The following is a 6,394-nucleotide window of genomic DNA, read 5'->3' as shown; positions in this document are numbered from 1 at the left end:
ATATATGGCTTGTGTCAAGTTGATGTAAAAACTAGCCAGCACACCTTGTGTGTGATATGAGCCTATATCCATGTGAACTAACCTCTCAAGGGCCGGCTTCATAGCTACACTGAAAAGCTACTTTAGGAAAATGCCGTTTCTCACATGTTCCTTTTTCCACACCCTCAGTTGTGGTAGGCTGAAAAGCAGTAGCACCTCTGTAGGAAGTTAAGGCCTATCAGGCCAAGAGGAGCCAACCTGGAGTCAGAGGTCCTGATCATGCCTAGCCAATGAGGGGCAACCATGCAGTGTCAATGGATTGGGTGCTGGGAGGAAAAATAAGTTTTTCCCATTGTCCAGTAAATGAGTCTGCTGTATCCCTTTCACCGGTGTCTGTGTTTATTGATGTCACACCTTACCCCCTCCCCAGAGGAAGACATTAGGGCCCAGCTACACAACAATCACAGGTAGCAAGGCTAGAGTGGAAAGAGGGAGAAGAGTGGTAGCTATATAAAAGAAAAGTTCAGTTGTCAGGGAAACCCTTGGCATTACTCACATCTGGAACCACAACTGGAAGCTAAAGTTTGGCTTCTTGGGAAGTGTTCTTACCTTTCAGTTCCTGTGCCCTTCTAGTGGTCTGATAGCATTGCAGCAGAAAAGAAATGTGTCCTCCCACGTTTTCTTGGTATGTCAGACAGGCTACGAGTGTTCATTTAACTATGTGCATGGCAATGTATTCACTATCTGAGAATCTCAAGGGAGCCTTGACATTAGTTTCATGTCTCTCCATAGCTGAAGGGTGGGATGATAGGGTCATTGGGAATTTGAGTAGAAAAGCCAGCCCTTGTGACTCTATCTCATTATATCTCAGTAAGTAATCCCCTTTTTCTTACCTTCTAGAGTCTAATCCCAAACTTTCTTGAAAGCTACCAGAGAATCCTATTTGATGCAGAAATCCCCATGTGGTATAATGATGAATAGTCTTCCAGATTCTTTCTAGCTACTATTAGCCCTTGAGAGCCATTGGTCCCTAGGGTATTTTTGGAGAAAGGTTCTAGTTGATAGACAGGTTTTTTTTTTTCTAGAGTGAACTAAAATCTACCTGTGTAGCATAACTTTTTTCCCATCCCACTAAGACTAGAATCATTATTTCAATAGAAACTGTATCCCATAGGTTCATGGGTTGAATATGTTGTCCCCAGGTAGTGGTACCATTTGGGGAAATAGAAATTTGGGAAAGTGGGGCCTAGCTGGCAAAGGTGTATCACTGGGGGCATGCCTTTGAAGGTTATGGCTAGTTCTCACACCAGTTGCTTCCTGTTTTCTAGGAAGTGAACTGCCTTCTCCACATGCTCCTACTGTATGATACTCTGTCTTATCAAATGCCAAGAACTATGTACTAAAACCCCTGAAAGCATGGTCTAAAACAAATCCTATCTCCTTGTAGGTCTTAAGCATTTTGCCACAGCTGTGCAAAAATAGCCAATCCACTAGCCTTGGCTCCATTCTCAACATTGGATGGGAAATTGTAGAAAATACCAAGTAGCAGAAAGCATGGTCCCTTCATAAAACTTTAGGCAGATATGCACATATGAAAGATAATTTGCATATAAGAATCTTATAAACATTTTGATGTTTATAAACAAATGAAAACAGCCAAGATAATCACACATAGTTACAAGATTGTGTAAAAGACAGATTTACTGGATTGTTAAGTGGGTTGTATAAAGATATGGAATTTCAGTGGCTTCTAAAAACTGGGTCATCTGCTACTCGAACAGCTACCAAGAAAACAGTTACACAGGCTGCTCCCACCAAGAGACTAGGAAATATCTTGTGACTGATGACAAGTTACTTATCTGATGATAACTCTGGATAGCTAATATAGCAAAAGAAAGTATTCAGAACTTGAAAGGAACTACTGTGGTTATGGTCATCTCTATCCTTGGAGAACATCAGAGATAATTGGTCAACCAAGTGTCCAAAATGATTCTGCATTCAAATCAAATTGGGACATACATGGATCATCCTTTCGGATCCTTTGAGAGCTCAGACTCTGGTCCTGATTCATTCCTTCACAGAGAGAAAAACAGAAAGAGAAACTACTTCTCTGCTATAATAGAAAATACAAAGTAAGAGTGAAGAGCCTACTTTTCCCATCTGAAATGGAAAGGAATGACTTCTTCCTCCACTTCTGATGTGGGATTCCCCTTGGTATGCTATGAATGTTTTATTGCCATTGGTTAATAAAAAAGCTGCTTTCAGCCAATGGCTTAACAGTATAGCCAGACTTGAAGATCTCTCTCTCTCTCTCTCTCTCTCTCTCTCTCTCTCTCTCTCTCTCTCTCTCCCTCTCCAGAGTCAGGGAGAAGCCATGTGGCTGCCAGAGGAGTAAGATGCAAGCAAGCAGCCAGAACCTTGTCAGTAGGCCACAAACCTTGTGGTAAATATAAAATAAAGGGAATGGGTGAATTTAAGATGTAAGAGTTTGCTAGGAATATGCCATTGGCCAAGCAGTGTTTAATTAATACAGTTTTGTGTAATTATTTCGGGTCTGAGCAGCCAGGAACGAGTGAGCAACTTCCAGCAACACAATTTCACTTTACCCACAAACCCTTCAGGTTTTTCATCTTTTAAAATATACTGAATGTCTACAATAACCTTGTAAATCCATCTTTTGTCTCTTAGCTCATCCATGTTTTCTAAAGGAATTAAGAGCCTTCCTTCTGAAACAAACCTTCTAGAAGATGGCATCCCTGTCCCAGGTCCTCTAAAAAGCTAAGGGCCTACCTTAAAATGAAGAGACAGAAAGTTTATTTCCCTCTCCCCAGACACTAATATCAAGACAGGACAAACTGACTAAAAGTGCTCTGTCTCTTTTGAGCATCAGGGTTAGAAACTGTGTTTTCAAGTTACATATCTCTGTGCAACCCGAAGATCTCACCTGATCGCTAACTAAGCTTGTCACAAACTAGGTCACCACCTGCTATGGAAGGGGCTGAGAGGAGTCAACACTACACTGCTTCCTTCAGGGAAGAACAACTGAGCACATCAGAGGTTTCCTCGAAGGGGTTAGCAAGGGCCTTTGAGAACTTTACCCCAGCAGCTAGTCGAAGGTTCTGTGTTAGCTAGCATGTGTCTAGAGCAGGTAAAAATCATGCTGCAGACTTGGTAACCTTATCCAGTCCTCTTGCCAACTGTCCAAGCCTGAACTGCAAGAACAGCAGGGCTACAAGGACAGACTGGGACCAGCTACTAATTTCAGGAGTAATCTAGAGAACAGTGGTCAACACATAAAGATACACGGCTCTGTTAGAGAATACGCTCTTTACTAAGAGAATAAGCCCTACCATGACCAGACTGTAAAGACAGCAAAGGAAGAGAACTGTGCGTCATTGCCAATACCAGCACACTGGAGAGAAGACTGTAGAAAGAGACTGGAGGACGTGATTTCAGAAAGTAGCTGTCGGGAAAGTCCAGCAAGAGGAAACACAGCTAGAGAATGTTACACAAGGGACTCAAAATAAACAGCTTCATGAAGTCAATTTGGGAAGTGGTGAAGCTTCTAGGACTTAGGCTCGGCCTTGCCTAGCCTTGTCTTTCTTGGTAGACACTGGCATTGCTTATTCTGCCCTCCTCCCCCATCCATCTGCCCAACCATCAGTAGTTTAGTTTCCAGCCAACCTTTCATGTGCTTCTTTTCCTCTTTGATCCCATATAGGTAGGTGCTGGGAGACGTGCTCTCTACTTTTCTCTAACCCTCTCATGACCCTGCTGGGAAAGCTAAAGGCCACCAAATTCTGTTCTCCAGAGGAGGCATTTCTAGAGCTCCCTGAAGGCAGGGCCCTGAATTAGTTACTATGTACCTTCCAGAAAAATAGGGGCATGCTGAAGAGTGTCAGGCACACCAAGCCAGCAAAGCATTCAAAAATAAATTAACTAATTAATTAAAATTTTATGAATCACCACATTTTTTCAGGATTCTACAAACTGATGACACCAGATTAAGTCATGACATAAAACCAAAAACTAGTTATAAGAAAGGACAAGCCATGGCCTCTGTAAAGCAAGCTCTTGTCAAGAGCTCAACTACCAAGAATAAAGCTGATTATATAAGAATTAAGACAAGGGATAACATAGAAAATGGACATTTACTATTTCCCTGCAATATTAAAATATTTTCAGTAAAGAAAAAAGACCTAACTTTGAGTGAGTTACTGGATAAACGGACATTCCTTATCCCATCAAGTACTGTATTTACTAGCCCTTCAACTGTCTGGCCCAGACATGGTCATAGGAGACTTCTCCAGTCAACCTTCTACTTTTTTCTCCTGTCCCTCTAGTAGCTGAGTCTGAAGTTTTGTTTGCTCTCACTTATGAAAGAGGTCAATGTTTGTAACAAAAAAAAAAAAAAAACTTGAGAGTTTCCAGATGCATCTACTACTTTCTCTAGTCATTTATAGGAGATTTGTTCCACCAGAGGAATGTACGGTCATGCAGTATGAATGGCAAATTTACTGGTGGCCTTAGACACACACACACACAAAAAAAAAAAAAGCGATGCAAAAATTGATGTTCTGGCTTTGTTACGATCCCTCGTTTTGCCCGGTCGTAAAGCCTCATTAGACAAATTGCAGAACTGCCAAACTGCAATAAACCAGAGCATCTACTGTCATCTGAAGGCTGTAAAGTGCTGCAACCCAGGAGTCAGCTGATTTGGCACATAAAATGGCCAACTACAAAACAAACAAACAAAAAACCTCCTACAACTCAGGCGATTGGAGGTCAGAGGGTATTAGACAGTGAGTCTGAATTGCTGTCCAGTGCGCAGAGCCTCCAGTGATCTCTGACAAGCTACTGTGTGACTTTACAGACCTTCTGCTCTGCTCCTTAGGATTGGATGCAACAATTAAAGAGCCCCTCCTTCAACTCTGGGCTTTCTGACAGCCTTTCCACTTCTTTTGTCATGAAAATAAAAGTGCTGCTAAGGTCACATTGGAAGTTGGTACTGGACTACAGGCCAGTGGTTGGCTTCTTAGTTCCTAATGAGTGCCGAGACGAGCTCTTAGTTCTAGTTCTGGTGCTGAGTGCTGAGGATGCCACCGTCCATTCCTGTGCTTCAGAGATGGCATGCCCTACCATTCCTGTCAAACACACCCTTACTTTCACTTTCAGACACTTAATGGCATGCTCCACCTGCAGCGCCGGCTGCCTGAGGGTTTACCTAACCCACCATGTCTCCGTACAGTGTTGAGCTATCAACACACATTGTTATCCAATCTTAATATCATACTTAGAGGTACAAGCTCCCAAGCCTCGTTCACTGGATAACAATGGTTGTACAAGGGTAATAAAAGGTACTGGGTTCTAACTTGATGGGTTATGCACCCAAGACAACAGTAGCCAACTCAAGGCTTCCTCTGCTATGATGACTTCTGATATTATATAGACTTATTCTTTAACCAGAATTAAATTGGCATAAACAATCTGAGTTAATACTGGTTCCTAAAGCTGTGCTTCCTCCTTCTGGACTATGTACATCAATTACAAATTTGTGTTTGGTGTTTGTCATAAAACAAAACAATTTTCTTTTTAATTTGGAAAAGGGCTAGTAGACAAGAATCCTAAAACCTCCTATTAAATTGATAGCTGCCTTGTTAGAGTCCTTAAACCACCATTTCACTGGCATTACTACAAACGCTGCCATGAGAATGTAGCAAACTCCAAACTTGAAAGCTCCATTTTAAACAAAACAGGCATTGGGTCATTTGCAAAAAAACGCCATGCCTTCTACTAGCAATAGCACAAAGCCAAGTATGGTAGTGCATTCCTGTGACCTCAGCACTTGAGAGATGAGGGAGGGAGGAAGGGAAGGAGGGAGGGAGGGAGAGGATGAATAACTATAAAATGACATAAAAGAAATTTGACTAGACTTAAAGCTATTAGGCAAAAGAACCCCTATGCACTTTCCTGGTTAGTATTGTGTCACTGACCAAATTTTCTAAATAAAAATGGACTTTTAAAGACATTAAACTCTTGTTCTAATTACCAGAAAGATAAGATTATTTAACAGATAACAGCAGATGTACTCCTAGCAGAATCCTCTGCATGTGATTCCAAGGTCAGATTAGGACGCTCTACCAGTCTACCAGGGACCTGTGGCGGCATTGGTTTCAAAGAAGAAATGGCTGCAGAAGAGAAGTGAGGGCTGTGTGTGTGTGACATCTGGGCAAGAGGAAGACTTTCCTTTTCAGGAGCTGGAGCTAGGCCACGGCCAATGTTCTCAGCCTGTACGCCGTCCCCACAAGGCACACCAAATCAATGGACACTATTTTATTTCTGCTACCGTCCAGAATTTCAGAAAATATTTGCACACAAACACAATCTTTTGGCCAAGAAGAACAAATGAATCAAA

The sequence above is a fragment of the Alexandromys fortis genome, unplaced genomic scaffold (assembly GCF_014885135.2).
Source record: "Alexandromys fortis isolate MF-2015 unplaced genomic scaffold, M_Fortis_MF-2015_v1.1 scaffold_21, whole genome shotgun sequence".
NCBI classification, from domain to species: Eukaryota; Metazoa; Chordata; class Mammalia; order Rodentia; family Cricetidae; genus Alexandromys; species Alexandromys fortis.
Note: the sequence above shows the minus strand (reverse complement) of the source record.